This window comes from Hoplias malabaricus, chromosome 4, assembly GCF_029633855.1.
Source record: "Hoplias malabaricus isolate fHopMal1 chromosome 4, fHopMal1.hap1, whole genome shotgun sequence".
Classification (NCBI taxonomy): domain Eukaryota; kingdom Metazoa; phylum Chordata; class Actinopteri; order Characiformes; family Erythrinidae; genus Hoplias; species Hoplias malabaricus.
Window position 1 is genome coordinate 52,700,195 of NC_089803.1, and position 16,700 is coordinate 52,716,894.

Here is a 16,700-nt window from a genome sequence, read left to right on the forward strand (position 1 = left end):
GGTTTCCTCCCACAGTCCAAAAACACACATGGATTGGTGACTCAAAAGTGTGAGTGTGTGAGTGAATGTGTGTGTGTGTGTGTTGCCCTGTGAAGGACTGGCGCCCCCTGCAGGGTGTATTCCCACCTTGCACCCAATGATTCCAGGTAGGCTCTGGACCCACCGAGACCCTGAACTGGATAAGGAGTTACAGATAATGAATGAATGAATGAATTAATTATTCAGAGAAACTTCTCAGAATTATTCAGATATTTATTTTTCCAGAATTATTCTGAGAATATTCTAAGAATTCTGACTTTAATCTCAGAACTTTGTTTTTTTTTTTTTTTTTTCAACACCATGGCCCTAAAACTCTGTCGTAAGGTTGTCCTACATTAATAAGCTAACTCTTAGTAATGGGGTGAGGTTTCCTGACCCGTACTCACTGTCGGGGAAGTGGGTCAAGGTAGATATTTAAGGTAGATATTAATTGTTTTATTATTTATTTTATCTTTTTTTTTTTTTGAGTAATCGCTGTGTATTGACCTCAGATTCGTATCTGGTAATGAGAGATAAACAGGTTTGTTTTCACAGCAGGCACGTGCACAGACAGACCCCTAGTGGTGCTCAAGCACCTGCCTTTTTGCCCTGGATGAGAAAAGTGTCCTTCTTCTGGAGCCCAATTTTTTTCTTCATTCATCAATATTTAAAATGAAAAATTACCCTCTCTCTCATCAATTCCCCCAAAAGTGTGTTGATATCTGAAGGGCATAACACATAGTCTACACGTTTTGTTAACAAAAATAAATATATAAGTTAAATATCCTACCATGTGTTTTTTTATTATTATTATTTATTTATTTGTTTATTTATTTTTATTTTACAAATGATTTTGGCAGAAACATTGTTTTAGACAGAAACATTACCTCTCATTACCTGTACGCATGCGCAGTCCAAAATGCCTTGGGCACTGAGTTGACACTCAAAAACTCATTAGCCAACGGGAAGGCACCCCTGAGAAAAGTTGCCCACATGAGAGGTTTGTGCCAACTGCAGTCCAGCAATAATGCATCACTCTTTTTGCAGTGTAATTCAAAACATATTGGACATTTTAAATCAAGAACATTTAAAGCTTGATTCCTACATCTCCCAGAGTTCATCTGTACTGTTTCAGCTTGGTGTGGGAGTGGCGGCTCATCACCGCGTGGTCATACCCCCTCTTTATAATATCAATAATACTGTTAAAGAGCTGTTACCTGTGAAATGAGTCAATCAATTATAAATTTGTGTTTGAGAATGTCACCCTGTGAAGGACTGCCCCACCCCCAGGGTGTGTCCCTGCCTTTTGCCCAGTGATTCCGGGTAGACTCCAGACCCACCGCGACCCTGAATATTTGAGAATGTGCAGGGATAAAAGCCGCTAACACACTGAAATATTGTGAAGGTCACATGGATGTTGCTGCTAAGTTCACAAGCCAGAAGATTTAAAGAAGAATTATATAGAGAATAGGAACGTGAAGTCAACCGCTGTGAGTAACACAAGGCATTTTGGGAAAAGAGGACAAGTGGTGAAGTGTAAATACATAAACATTGCAGTGTTGTGTGTTATCCAGCCTAAAACGCAGTGAAATTCTGTGAAATTGTGAAAGGGTGTTGTGTTATTAACTGCCACAGTGGCTCTCAGCACTCTCAGTATCAGTAGGTGAAGAAGGCGCAACTCTAATGATGCGAAGATCAGCCATGTTGGTTTCCTTCAGTTAGTGTTCGCTCTATCTATTCCTCTATATTTAGTCCTGGGCTTAGGAGTATTTCACTGGGTTTATTTTTCTTGATTCTACTTTGCCCTTTTTGCAAAATACTGGGAGCCAATGTTCTCCGCCCGGTCCATTGTCTCTCTGTCCCTCAGTTGTTCCCTTACTAATTATTTCACTTCGCATTCTCACTCAATCACTGGCAAGCTCACACACACTCACATACCCACACACACACACACACTATTACACCCCCTCCCTGCGCTCCCTCTCTCTCTCTCTCTCTCTCTCTCTCTCTCTCTCTCTCTCTCAACACCTGCAGCTGTGTGGTTTCATGCAGGAATTCTACAGTTTAACTTAAGCTCTTATTAGATGCTTATCAGCAGATTTCTGCTGTGTGTACATCTACTCTAGCTGTACATTAATTTCATTAACTACTTTTAATTAATATTATACTAAAGGAAGCTATATTAGACAATAAAATAAAATTAATGCATATCACTGACCTCTTTGAGTAGAGTCAATTCTTCTAGTCATGTATCTGTTCATACACTGCCTCAGTCAGAGTCTTGGGCCTCCTCTTAGAGAGCACTGTGAGACAGAGAGAAAGAAACATGGAGCCAGTTCAGTAGAAGAGAAGACTGATGACAGACTGAAGGCTGTTTAGAGATTGTAGAGAAAGTGGACTGTATATTTATCGCTATACCTCTCCTGAGCACTGTGTTCTGATAAAACAGCACAAACAGAAGCACTAAGGCCAGGAAGAGAACGACTCCCAGCACCAGGAGAGACACTGGATAAATTAACGGAACATCAGGTGAAGAAGCTTTCAAAGGGCTGTTTGTTGTCCCTGACTGACCAACTGGAAATAAAGATACAGAAAAGATTCAGCAATAACAAGCTTATTCAGAAACATTTAAAAATGACCTAAGATACAAAAGCCGTACCTGTGGTGATGGAGGTGATGGAGGTGATGATTGTTGTGGTGAATGCAGTGGTGGCAGACATTGATCTGTCTGTAAATAAAAAACAATACCTAAAATTCAAATATAAACTCATCAAAATAAAGCTTTTCCTGACAATCCTCATTCTGTTTTCTACAATTTAAGCACCGCATATTATTAGATATTTGTAACTAAAGTGTATAATATCACTTTTAGGTGCAGCTTTATTAAAACAGGATTAAAAAAGTTGTGAATAAATTCAGAAACTCCAAACTCCAGTCGTCTCCTCTGACCTTCACAGGTGACTCCAGCGTCCTGTCTGTGGGAGCAGTCAGTGTGTTTCTTCAGGGAATGAGGACAGTCCCACAGGTGAATCTCATTCCCTCTACACTTCACTCTGTTCAGCCAGATAGTCCCATTACCAGCACCAAAGACAGCACTCCCATCAGCCCTCAGCACCGGACCACAGACCAGCTGCCTGCAGACCACCTGAGCGTCCCTGATGTCCCACAGATCATCACAGACTGTCCCCCACTGAGAGTTATGATACACCTCCAGTCTCCCAGAGCAGCTTCTCTCTCCTCCCCTCAGTCTGAGAGGCAGGTGCTCTATTCACACACAGAACACATGGGGAATGTCAGTAAAAACATTAAGTACAATAAATATTTTTACTCTGTGTAGAACAAAGTGATGCATTAATACATGTGTGAAGGACAGTTTTTACTTGAGCATTCTGATAGGGAGAGGAGGAACATTTCAGATGGCTTCATTGCACAAGAGGTTTCTCATTTTCTAAAAGAAAAATTCATTTAAAATTTTGTATTCATTAATTTTACATTTTTTATGTGGTTCCAAAAATACACATTTGGATTATAAATTCTGACACAGCACACAGATCTTTTTTCCCTTTCAAATATTGTCAGCAGTTAAGTTATAATTATAAGCTGTTTACCTGAGCACTTAATGTGAGCCACATCACTGCACTTGTATTTTCCCCAGGAGGAAGACGGACAATGCCACAGAGTGGAGTCATGTTTCCTACATTTTAGATCGTCCAGCCAGTCAGGAGCTGACTCAACTCTTGCTTTGGCTGGGTTCTGAGATCCACTTCTTCCACAGTTCAGCTCCTGACAGATTAAACTCACTGTTTCTTCATCTATTCCACTGTCACACACATTCCCCCAGGTTCCATTGTAGTACACTTCCAGATTCCCCTCACAGCCCTCAGTGAGTCTGATCTCTTTAAACTCTGATGGAAGTATGAGTTAATCTGACTCTAGTCTTAAATGTTTTACAAGTAAATAATTTTGGAATTTCATATTTATTTATTTTCATTCATTCATTCATTCAATATTAAATAATATTAAAATAATTTTTTGTTGGAAACTCTTTTCTGTGATGTGTCAAACTTATCTACGTGCACACATACACACGACTGAAAACTGAACTGGGTATTTAAGGGTAATGTAACACTGTATTATATAGAAATGTACGTATATTTGGCTTAAATTGACATTGCTTATTATTGTGTATCAGGTTACATACCGTCATTTTTACCACAGCATGTGATGAAGAGCTGTTGTCTGGAGCTGCAGTTTACTGCTACTGTTTACTGTTCCCCAGATAAGCTTCACTACCAGAACATTTAAATCCTCTCACACACACAAGGTCTGGACGGAGAGTATCTGGAGAAGTTGAGCACAGAGCCACAGCCCAGCTGTCTGCAGACCACAGAGGCCTCAGACACACTCCAGGACTCAAACACAACTCTTCTCCAGTCCTGCATGAAGTACACCTCCATCTCCCCCTCACACTCTCTTCCTCCAGACAACCGCACTCGCCCCTCATACAACGCCAGAGAAGAATCTGAATGGGGATCAATATCAAAATGTTTTTAGATTTTTTCCAATTTAATGAGATGCTTCAATTTTAAGAGCGTCACATGTTCAGATGTACATTCTGTACACGATTCAGAGAACTCACTGCTGCAGATGACTCCAGCGTCCTGTTTGTGAGAGACTGCAGTTCGACTCCATGATGAAATGGGACACTGTGACAGGTGTGTTTCATTCCCCTGACAATCAAACACATCAGCCCAGATCCGACCACTCCCCTCCCCAAACCAGTCTGACCCCAACACAGCCACAGCAGTCCCACACTTCAGCTGACCACAGAGGACACTGGCAGCTCTCATATCCCAGCTTCCATCACATACTGTGCCCCACTCACTGAGGTACTGGATCTCCACTCGACCAGAACATGAGTCAGAGCCGTTCTCCAGACGAGCTCCTGTGTGACCTGAACACAGAGAGGAGAGATTAGTTGTTCATAATTAGTTTGAGGCAAATACACTTCATCATTCATATAATCTGAAATACACTAAAACCCTGATTTATTGATTTGAATGTAAGGTTTATTACAAGTTAAATACTGAGACTTAACCAGTGCATTTCAGTCCCATGTAATTGGCATTGGTGCAGACATGTTGGGTCTTTTTTTTACAAGAGGAAATCTGAGACTCATCCCAACGAGAAAACTGAAGTAAAAGTGTAGAATAAGTGTATAAGTGTAGAATAGCTTGGTGAGCAACAATAAGGTGAGCTAAATAAAGTCATGCAAGTCTAATTTAAGAGAGGGCCCATATCTTTTTAGCGATAAGTCAAATGTTTTGACCACTGCGTGAAAGTAAGCTGAGTTATTGTGGGATTTGATTATACTGAAATAGTTAGAAGCCCTGGGCCCAGAGGCATTTGGTTAAAATGTATGCAAGGTTTCAAAGGGGAGGAATGTAAAGGAAATAGAAGAGAAATGAAAAATTAAAAGTGAAGAAACAGAAGAAGAAAGGAATAAAGGGAAAAAAAGAAAACTGTGAGTTAAAAAGAGATTATGAAGCCTCTAATTTGGTTAAAGCAATGCTTTAAAATGTTCAACAATATAATGTATTTATGTTTATACAAAATCTCCCAAAACACTGTTAAATCTCCCAAAAGAATGTTAACACTGGATTTTTTCCATTATTTGGTATTAGGCTTTATGTTGTTTCAGCAATAAAGCCATACACCAGTAGGTGACAGTAAAGCATCATGATTCACGAACAGATGCAACTGTGTGCATGCATCAAAAGCACTCCTGAGAAAGTGTGTGCCAAAGAAAAAGTAAAGTAGACCTTTAAAAGTATTGTTTACATTTTTATATAGCTTTATGACAATGGTCTTTCTACATTTTCTTTTGACTTTGCAGGTGAACAAGCTCTTGTTGTGGAATCTTTGTGATGGAGTTAAAAATCAACATTTGAATGAGATTATTAAATACATGTTTACAACAGTGGTTTGTTACAGAACACTACTGAACAACATCAACAAACAACATCAATAAACAACATCATAAAGACCAAGGAACTCACCAGACGGGACAGAAATAAAGTTATGGAGAAGTTTAAAGCAGGGTTAGGTTATAAAAACATATCCCAAGCTTTGAGCATCCCAATGAGCACTGTTCAATCCATCATCCAAAAAATGGAAAAAGTATTCTACAAATACAAACTTACCAAGACATGTCTGTCCACCTAAGCTGACAGATCAAGCAAGGAGAGCACTGGTCAGAGAAGCAGCCAAGAGGCCCAAGGACACTCTGGAGGAGCTGCAGAAATCCTCAGCTCAGGTGGGAGAATCATGCACTCCACAAATCTGGCCTTTATGGAAGAGTGGCAAGAAGAAAACCATTATTAAAAGAAAGACATAAGAAGTGCCGTTGGCAGTTTTTCACAAGCCATGTAGGGGACACAACAAACGTGGAAGAAGTTGCTCTGGTCAGATGAGACCAAAGTTGAAATATTTGGCCTAAATGCAAAGTGCTATGTGTGGCGGAAAAGTAATACTGCTCATCACCCTGAACACACCATCCCGAAAGTGAAACATGGTGGTGGCAGCATCATGCTATAGGGATGCTTATCTTAAGCAGGGACAGGGAAGCTGGTCAGAGTTGATGGGAAGAAAACCTTCTGGAGGCTGCAAAAGACTTGAGACTAGGAAGGAGATTCACAGTGATACAGTGGAATGGTTTAGATCAAAGAATATTTAAGTGTTAAAATGGCCCAGTCCAAGTCCTGACCTAAATCCCATTGAGCATTTTTGGCAAAACATGAAAATTGCTGTCACAGACAAAAGAGCTTGAGCTATTTTGCAAAGAAGAATGGGCAAAAATCTCAGTCTTTTGATGTGCAAAGCTGGTAGAGACATACCCCAAACGAATTGCAGCTGAAACTACAGCGAAAGGTTGCTCTACAAAGTATTGATATTGGGGGGCTGAATACTTTTGCACATCACACTTTTCAGATTTTTATTTGGTTAAAATTTTGAAAGCCATGTATCATTTCATTCCACTTCACAATTTGTATTTGTGTTGGTCTATCACTTAAAATCTCATATTTAAGTTTGTGGTCTTAAGGTAACAAAATGTGAAAAAGTTCAAGGGGTTAGGGTTAGGGTTAGGGTTAGGGTACATTTTTGCAAGCCACTTTTATTGTATTTATGTGCAGATGGGGCAAGCATAATTACTGCCTTTCCACATGTTCCATATAAGATCGACATAAAATCAAGTGCAGTGGAAATTGCACAGAATTGACTGTAAATTGAGGAAGAAATATTGAGCAGTTCAGGTAATGTAACATGTTCCAATAACTTTCATTCATTTCTAAACAATCAAGGCTGAGTAAATTTAATAATGTGCTATATTAGAAAAAACAAAGAATAGAATGAAAGGCACTTACTTGCAAAGTTCATCACAAACTGAAGCAGCTGTATTACAACAGGATGATTATAGTTTGGAATTTATGCAAAATATTCATCAAGAGAATAAAAATGTCATTTGAAATGTTTGATTTTAAAGTAAATACTGTAAAACTCTGACTTACGAGTGAATCACCTTACGGATTTTCCAAGATACAAGCCATCTCTCTGTCGATTTTTTGCTTTAAGATGCAAGTTAAGATCTGAGTTAGGAGCAAGTAGTAGCCCAGCAAGCGTTCAATTCACTTGGTTATCTCGCTGTTCAAGCATCTCTGTCGTATCACTCTTTTTCAAAGCATTGTAGCATTAAGTGTGTAGCAAGTGAATAATTTAAGCGAAAAAAAAAACCAACCTCCTCAACCAATCTTCTCCACCTTTTCCTCTGTCTCATCTTAAAGGAAAATACACTTAATAGAACCAGGTTATTTATTTACACTATCTTTTACTATATATTATTATTATTAGTTTATTAATAGTATTTCAATTCGTTTTAATGGGGACATTTAAATTGATACACGAGCAAATTGAGTTACGAGTTCAGTCACAGAACAAATTAAATTCGTAAGTCAAGGTATTACTGTATACACTTTGGGAAAACCCAAGATAAGTTTGTTTGATGTATGAAAATGTATAAAACAGTTTGCTTGAATCCTACAAATAATCAAAATCATGGACAGCAATTTATATTATATATTAAAATAAAACCTCATGATAAATAAAATATATAGGAATCAGTATAAAAGTCATATAAAAGTAATTTCCTCCAAAGGTACATATTTCAGATATTCTGGATGAATTATGCCACATGTGCGAACAGAAGTCTTATCTGTTATACACTGAGGGTCAGTGTTCCACTTTTTTGTAATACATCAAACTTTGTCGGTTTCTAAATAACAGTGACTTACATGTTTTTTTTTACTGTGCAGATACAGTGTAATGTGTGCAACTTCTGGTTCCACCAGAAATGTCTGGCAATGACACTTGAAGAGTGGGAGGCTTTTACTCAAACTGGACAGGACTGGCACTGTCCACACTGCACTGATATGTAATATGTCCCTGTGACTGGTGATGTAAATAGTTTAATAGCTGTTCATAGAGTTCAGTAGGATAATTCATCATTTTATATTCAAAAATATTACAATTATCCTAAATAAAAGGTACAGTGCTATGACGTACATTTTCATGTGTACATGACATGTATTGCTTGTGTGTACTTCACCACAGACGGTAGAAGAGGGCTGTGGGTCATATGATTCAATTGTGATCCCATCTTCCCTAGTCCACGAATAGAAAATATAGAAAATCAGACATATTATCTGTTTTCACAAATATGTTAAAAGTGTCACATGTCCAAATGAGCATGAAATGCATTTATTTTTGTGTGTACTTCATCACATGCCTTAAAAGGAAGGTGAGGGTGATGTGATATAACTGAGACCCATCCACCAATAGTAAATATGGGATGAGCATGAAATGTAGGTACAGTTGAGCTGATTGCATTTTAACAGTTCTATTCTGACATGAATTCAGCATTTTATTTTTATATGGAAACATATTGTTTTCTCAAACAGCGTGACAGAGTGGTACTCAAGTCAATCCTGAAAAACTAGGAACTACAGCTCTAGAACTAATGTTAACACAGTGTCCTGGTGAAACTACAGTTAATTCTCCCTCAACATATCACATATAAATCATATGAGATTATTTCATATAGACTAACAATAACTTTAACAAACTGTTGTATTTTTGTATGAAAGAAACCAAAAATCAGCAGTGCTCTCAAAGTTCTTTACTTTTCTTCAAATCTCTCTGCCTTCTTCTCTCCACTTTTCTTCACTACAGACTACATAGTGACATCTTCTGGCAAGAGTGAACTATACTGCACAACATTTCCCATTTATTTGTAGAAAAAAAAAACATGGCTTGCTACTTGTGGCTGTGAGTAACTTTGACAGTACTGTAACTGAAATTGGTTTTACACCCTATTTCTACACATTCAAAACATTTCACTTTTCTTTTTCTTTACCAGCAATTCAGCAATTAACAGTATTATTTCACTGTGTCCTCCTGTTTAAAGAGCATAGTCCTTTGCCCAGAATGGGGCACGACTAATCATATGTTGTTGGCTTGTGGACTGAAAGGAAGGAATCAAAACTGTAGACTCTTGAGTATTTTGGGGAAAGTAAGCAGGTATGGTCAAAGCTGGCAGAACAGCAGTTGACAAAATGTGTAGGTGCAAGATGAGCAGCATTCCACACTTTCCCATCAGGCAAAAGTAAGTAGCGGAGCCATGCTTTGCGACCTCTTTATAGGGCTGGCTGAATTTGAATTGTCCTTTGCTGACCAGTCCAGGTTTTCGAATGTGGACAAAGGAACCTACCTGAATCTCTGGCGGAGAAGCAGCACGACTGTATACTCTTTTGCCTTATTCTGTTTCCTTTGAACAATCAGCTCCCAGGGCTTCTGAGCCTCTGACGTAAAGTGTCGTGTGTATCGAGCGGCCATGCAGCCATTCTGCAGATGAACAGGTAGTAACAGCATGCGGTGTTGCTCTGTATGTGTGCAATAAATCAGTGACAAAATGCTTCCAGGGCTTAGCCTCGATGCTGGCTGTTTTAAGGCAGTCCTTAAAAACCCTATTAAAATGTTCTAGCTCCTCATTGGCTTGAGGGTACTATGCAGAGCTGAGGCAATGCTTAATATATCTCATTGCAACTCACTACTGAACACAGTAGAGAGAAGTGTGGTTACTGTGGCAGAGTTGACTTCAGAAGCAAAAGCCACCTCTGGCCATTTGCAATAGTCAATAAGTGTCACAGCATAGTGGCAATCGTGAACAGCATGACAAAAATGACCCACAATGTAATCTATTTAAGTTGGCTGACCACTATGAACACTCAGAGTTCCATTACAAGTAAGTTTCATTCTTTGCTCCTGTGTAAGTGGGGCTGCCCCATACAGCGAGCATATATCGGTCCACTAGCCTAAAAAGGCTGGCACACCACTGTCTGTAGACGACTGCTGGTCCACCATCGGACCACTCAGAATACTGTCCTGTACAGGATATAACTAATTTTTAATCTCCTCAAACATATTTTACATTCACAGAGACTTTTATTCTGGAAAACTAACTAATACAAATATTACCAACAACTATGAGAGATATAATAATGAGTATAAAATGATTATGCTGAAAATGTTGACACTGTGCTGGATTAAAATTATTTACTAATCTTATTTATAAAGAACCTAATGAAGGAAAAAAAGTAAATTGGACTGTGAATGGAAAAGTGCTAAAACGTGACCTTTTGTCTAAAATTCTGTTTAATCACCAGTGGTCTGTCCAGAAAACACTGTGCAAAACACTAATGGACCTCCAACTTTGCCCTCAGTGGGTCTACAGTGGTCCGCCGTCTCCTTGCTCTCAGGGTAAGGTCAGTTGTGGTCATCTTTGTACTTTGCACGTGTGACCCTTCTTTGGAAGATTAAATTAATTTGACAGCCCGACTACGCCACCTAGGGAATTTCACCCCAAGAAGTACACCCCAAGTAAAAAAATCAAAAAGCACACAGTTGCGTTTTAGAAATACACACAGACCGGAAATGGGGTTAAATTTACAATATTTATTCGAAGCTTAAAAATAAAAATACATTTATGCAATAAAATATATATTTTATTTACAACTTTCTAAAAAACAAACAATCAAGCTTACTGGCTGAGCGGGCTATTTGTATGGTATAATCACCAGAAACCACAGCTATAAATCTACACTTGGTTGATGAAATCTATTACGTTCATCAACAACGTTAATTTTTGGCACAAAGAACGACTTCAGTGCGGTTAACACTGCTCCCCAGGTACCTACCTAAATGTCAATTTTTTTCTGCACTTTTCTGTGTGTTACCTAACTGAAACATGTCGCTTTTGGAAAACAACCTTGTAGCTTAAAAATTGTGACATTTCAATAAAAGGAATTAACATATTTATCATATGTCATGTGTCATGGGAGTTTATTTAATAATTTTTGTTTAATTGTTATTAAAAACAATTTTTTGGTGTAAAAGTGACTTGTGTCTCCTAATGTCTCATTTATTATTGTTTGTGTTTACATAAAGTCTTCTGGAAATAATTGACCTCCTTTTAACTTCACTTTAAAGTCACTTCATGTGACTTAGTTAAAGTTATAAAATTATTAAAAGGGACCATTAGACCACAGCTGCCCACAAATTGAGGACCAGGCTTGGTACTGGAAGGTTGCTGGTTCCATCCCCAATGTAAGGCACTGAACCCACAACTGCTCCCTGGGCGCCGGGAGTGGCTGCTCCCCACACTGTGTGTTCACAGCCACTAGTGCACCAGTATGTGTGTGTGTAAGTTCACTGACACAGATGGGTTAAATGTGGAAGACACATTTAGTTGTACATTGTACAATGACAAATAATTGCATATTATAAGTTATTTACAGAAGCGGTCCTGTTGGGCTAGAGATATATTCTATACTTTTTCATTGTACCTTATCTAAAAGAGGGCAGCACAGTGGCGCAACAGGTCAAACAGCTCCAGAGCCCTGGGGTCAAGTGTACGAACCCTGTTCCAGGAGACACGTTGGTAGGTGTATTGGCTACTCAAACGTGTCTGTAGGTGCTAGTGTGTGTCACTCTGCAGGGTGTGTTCTTACCTTGTGCCCAGTGGTTCTGGGTAGGCTCCAGACCCAACACATTTTCCTGTTACTCATTTTTCCACTCAATCACTCGGATAACATAAGGGGATGTAATGAACTAATTCAATCTCCCCTTGCAGCAAAGGTGGACTACACGTGACCTGTACCTTCTCAACAGTAATTTCAGCCATTGACATGCCTGTAGAATTTTCTTCTGTGCAACATGATGCCAATGTTATCTACAGAAGCAAAGGTAAAATCACTGTTGAACAGGAGTGGAGCTTCAGGAAGGATGCACTTGCAGTCGCAGTCACAACAAAGAGTCAAATTAAAAGTGTTGTACCCTTCAAAATTTAGTAGTACAGTTGTACTGATATTCAGAAATATGTACCACCAGTTTCTTTAAAGTAGCCAGATCTGGCATTCATTCATTATCTGTAACCTCTTATCCAGTTCAGGGTCGCAGAGCCTACCAGGATATCATTGGGCGCAAGGCGGGAATACACCCTGGAGCTGTGTGACTGCGACACCTACTATGCTGCCCCAGATCTGGCATGTTTTATACTGTTTTCTTAATATTGAGCATGGCATGGTCAAAAAAAATGATACAAACATTACGTCTATTAAAATAGGCCCTGACGAGCATAACAGCCAGTGCATCACCCTCGCCCAGCCTCCAGAAGAGGTTCACAGCAGTGCATCATTCTTGTCCAGCATAGAGAGGAACATTCTGGTCCTGCACTAAGCAAGTATATGTGAGTTTTTGAGAGTGGTGTGGTGCTACAGTTTCTTCTGCTGAAAACCAAGAACAGAATGATGCAATGGATCTGTTTTAAAACCCTTATTTTCAAGTTTAAAATTCAAGTTTAAAACCCTTATAACAAACCCCGCCATGTGATTGGTCCAGCTAAAGCTTTCCTATTCGTCCATCAATTGGCCGTCAAAACAGGGTCTTAAATCCGCAACTGCAAAAAGAGATTCGCACACGCAGCAGAGACGGCGAATGTGTGGATTTATTCCACCTCATTCATAAACTCCCACGGTCACATTTGGAACCTTAAAAAGGTTTGCTCTTGCACATTTTAAGCCATTTGAGAAGGTACTGGTTCACACATTCACTGATTCATTTGATTTACAAATGCAAATCTTTTTTTCATATTTGTGAATATAAAATATTATAATTGTTGTTGTTGTTGTTTTAAAATTTTTGCATTCCAATACATTTTAGTTTTACGTGTATGTAGTTGCTCAAACGCAGTTACAAAGTCCGTTACATTTGTGAGTATTGTTTTACAAACTCAAAATCCTTTTGACCCTTTTTTGACTCCATACGTACGCCCCTCCCACTTGCGGTTTCCGCCCATTTCCCACTTGCTTGCCTCCGGCCTGCAGAGATATGATGTTGTGTGATTTTCCCTGCATTTACAAGAATGTACTGTCTAAACCACATTCAAAATTTAGACTTGACAAGGCTGGTGTTATTTTCCCTTCAACCATAAATGTCATTTTAGGAGGCAGATCCTTGCTTCTTATACATAATGTTTGTATTCAAGCATTTAGTTTCACAGTGAATGGGTCCATTTTAGAGTCTTATTTGCGTTATTCTCCAGCTTCTTACTGAAGACTCATTTCTATGGAAGCAAATCTGTCTCAGCAGACTTTGAAATATTACCAGCTTTGAATTTGTAGCACTGAATTTTTCTTGCACTGAAATTATACACTGTCATATCACATGCTATGCTCACAGGGCCATTACAAAAAAAATCCACAGTAAAATTTCTTCATCTTCAAGATATAAATAGTCTGTTATATTGTGTCTTTAGTGAGCCTTTCAGATTTTGAGACACTTTTAAAATAAAGAGATAATATCCGCGGAAGGAAGCTAAACATGTAGTTTTTCCACATTAGTGATGTGTCGGTCGCGAACGAACCGGTTTAAAGAGCCGGCTCTTGTAAGTGAACGACGAGAGCCGGTTCCCGTCTAAGACCGAGCCATTTTTTTCTAATGCTTGTCATTCAACCAATCAGAGAACAACAAGCAAGTTCCAACCCTCCAACCCTCCGAGCTGAGACACTTGGTTTTCCTGAATGCCAATCTGCCTTCCAAAAAATAGTTTAAGAATATGTTAGATCAGTTAAATGTTTGTTTACAGTTGTGGTTGTTTTAATCACTACCGTTGAATGCTGCTGTTTTGCACTTTGCAGAGTATTTGTTTATTTTATTACCCAGAAATGGATGATTATTTAATTTAATAATCTATTTTGTAATACCTACCTTTTGGGTTCCATTGGCTGTATTTCAGAGTTTACAAGTGATTTTTATTAAGGTGTTTAAATAAAAATCCAGTTATTTATACAATTGAATGTGTGAGTGCAATCAGTGAGTTATTACAAGACAGCCATAAAAACAATTGGCCATTGCAACACTATTTATTATTTTTAATATTGAACAATAATATGTTGTCCACACCGCGACCCTGAAATGGAGAAGCGGAGAAGAAAATGATGATGATGAATATGTTGTACATATAGTCATGTAAAACCAGTGGAAATAAGTGGTAAAACAAAGAGCCTAGGAGCCGAAAGAGCCGGCTCTTCATGAAGAGCCGAGCCAAAAGAGCCGGCTCCCCAAAAAGAGCTGAAATTCCCATCACTATTCCACAGTACGCCATCTAGCGGCGACAGAATGTAACTAGCGCAGCATTGAAGGTGAAAGAAAATCCAAATGAATCGATTGCTCATCTTTTATATCCCGGATGTGTACTCTGAATTTTCTGTAACTCGTATTATAGTATCTGAATTTGTATCACATTTGTATTCATGGTATCACAACTATGAAATATATTGTTTTTGATTTTTTTTAGCTTGAATTTATTTATCTGAATTTATTAACCTTGAATAATTACAGTGAAAACGTCTTCTTGAAAATTCACGAGTTCTATTCAAGAGCAATTATTTTCAGATGCATAATTTTAGTGCAAAAAAAGAGAAAAAATCAGATGTATAATTTCAGCGCAAAAAAAATATATATATATATATTCAGTGCTACAAATTCAAATGTGGTAATATTTCAAAGTCTGATGAGACAGATTTGCTTCCATACATTTCCACGTTAAACGGCTATGCGAAGCTAAAGCTAATGCTAGGTTTTATAACAAACCTCGTTTCCCATTTTATCAATTTAAAACACACAACCAAGTATAAATCATGTCACTGAAACAGCTACCTACTTGTGAAACGCGTATATTTGCTGATTTTCAAACAAAATTCTTACTCCTTAATTTGTTTACAACACACACCATGAAGAAACACATGAATCTGCATCAATTTCTGTAAAACAAACAATGGTATTTACACCTTTGTTATTCACCTTACACAGTCCTAACACCTTTCAAACGTCGCTATGCCTTACTTTCTTTATATAAAACACACAACCTATGGCATTTACGCCTTTTAATCTATAAACAAGTCTGTACTTCTATATTTTTTCAGAAATAATAAGCTGTACTTTATCAGGAGAAAATTAGCCAGCTCCGGCTCTGTTCTGTAGTGTTGCTGAATCTATACTGCCTCCACTTTTCAAACATAAGGCTAATATTTCCTCTCATTTTACTCCATCCCTGGTCATGGAGATTTTTAGAAAGGCAATGGGGCTTTTTGGGTCCTGTAAAATATAACATAGTGTTTTAGCTTCCTCATCACACACCCTTGACATTTTATTACTAAATACAATAAATATCTTACAGATTGCTCCTTTTACAATGGCAATCTCTTTCTGAAAGTAATTAAAACTGATTTTTTTATTGTCTTCAGTCTTACAGTTTTCAGTAATGATTAATATTATATTGTACTATATTATATTATTTTAGAATTTTTATAGTACTGGGAGCACACAGAAACCATATAAGGATATCATAAAAGACCATAATAAGAAATTCCCAAATACACATTACAGTCTGAAGGAAAGGGTTAAATTAATTCTCTGCTGTTTTTATTGATTGTGACCTTAGTCTTGTTTAATATTTAAAGTAAAATTTTCTCATTAACAGATAACAGTCACGTCAGATAAAATTCAGACCAAATAACATTTCTTTAATTTGTTTATATTATTTATATTAATTTGTATTGGTTTAATTTTAGTTAGTGTTAAACTAGTGTTTTTGTGTATCTATATTTCTCTTGAATCAGTTGTAATTTTAAGAGCTCTTTATCAAAGTGTTTATGTATGTGTGTGTTTATCAGTGAGTGGATCAGCTCTGTGCAGGTGCAGCATTAAAGCTCTTCTCCACTGGAGTGTTTCCTCTCTCTGAAGTCAGTCTCTTGTTAGTTGGTGACTGACTGCTTCGAGCATTTCTCCTGACACACACATGCACATGTATCTCTAGATACATAGGTGGAGTTCTGTTCATCAGTGTCACGCACTTTTGATAAATATGGAGAAAAAAGAAAATGCCGCCTCTGATTTGCCACTGAACATGTTTGATGATTTCCTCTTCCCTATTTAGTAAGGTAATAGTGTGTGTGATTGGTGGCTGTCTCTCTCTCTCTCTCTCTCTCTCTCTCTGTTCAGTCTGTCTG

At 38.1% G+C, this 16,700-nt stretch overlaps 1 pseudogene; it reads right to left on the minus strand.

Annotated features, from left to right (window-relative positions):
* Positions 1-2,259: 2,259 nt before the first annotated feature.
* LOC136695051 (scavenger receptor cysteine-rich type 1 protein M160-like) overlaps positions 2,260-16,700 on the minus strand; it is a 156,412-nt pseudogene continuing 141,971 nt past the window's right edge.